Consider the following 1,056-nt stretch of genomic DNA (forward strand, 5'->3'; position numbering starts at 1 on the left):
AAAAAAAAAAAAAAATTGCTAAACTATAATAGAGCAGGTGCTGGCTTCACAGAATCTCAGTTCAGCAGGAGAGGAGGTCTACTAAATACTGACCCGACACGGGTGATGGAGAACAGGACTATGGGGCTTGAGACCTGGGAAGATATGAAGGTGTGCCAGAGTAAATGGGAGGCATGGCGTCCATGATGGAGATGTCTGATCCAGCCATGTAGGGCCAAGGGAGATTTTCCTAGGGAAAGATGTGTAGATCAAAGTGGCAAAGCTGAGGGGATGGACAGAGGGGAAGGGAGAGGGTGGCTCAGGCCACAGCAAGAGCATGTAAGAACACTCTGCCCTAGTCAGTTGCTTAGCAGCCGTGGAAAGCTCAGCAAGGTAGAATATGTTTGTTGTAGCTACTGTAACAAAACACAACCATCCCATTGCCTTAAAAGGATATGCACCTATGTTCTTACAGTCCTGGCGATGAGACACAGTTCTAGAAAACAAGAGGTCAAGAGGGCTGCATTCCTTCTGCAGGGTTTCAGGATGAATTCTTCCCCTGCGGTCCCTGCCCTGGGTCCCCCACCCATATCACCCCTGCCCCGGTCAGGGACACCTTCACCTACAGTTCACAATCCCTTTCCTAACTTCTCTGGACCATTAGACCATGCCCTGTCCAGCTGGTTAAGATGGTTCTGGGGTAGGGAGAACTGACCTTAGGTTCTGGAGACTATGGTTGCCTAACATACTCGTGTGTAGTGTCTTAAGGTTTCCATTGCCATGGTGAAAGACTACAACCAAAGCAACTTGGGGAGGAAAGGGTTTATTTGGCGTATACTTCCATATTGTTGTTCATGAGCGAAGGGAGTTAGGACGTGAACTGTTGGACCCTAGAGTCCAAACACCGAGGAGGAGTTGTCCCCAGAGACCACCCCTCACACCATAGCTGACACAAAAGCATGAGAATTTTGTTAATTCTGTCATGACAGGGTCCTTCAGCATTCGGGAAGCCGAGAGACCTCGAACAGCTGGTACAGGCTACTTTTAAAGAAGGCCACAGAAGCAAGGGGGGGTTGT

At 49.1% G+C, this 1,056-nt stretch overlaps 1 pseudogene; it reads left to right on the forward strand.

Annotated features, from left to right (window-relative positions):
- Positions 1-105: 105 nt before the first annotated feature.
- Positions 106-1,056, forward strand: part of LOC102001637 — a 4,983-nt pseudogene continuing 4,032 nt past the window's right edge.

This window comes from Microtus ochrogaster, chromosome 10 (genome assembly GCF_000317375.1).
Source record: "Microtus ochrogaster isolate Prairie Vole_2 chromosome 10, MicOch1.0, whole genome shotgun sequence".
Taxonomy (NCBI): Eukaryota; Metazoa; Chordata; class Mammalia; order Rodentia; family Cricetidae; genus Microtus; species Microtus ochrogaster.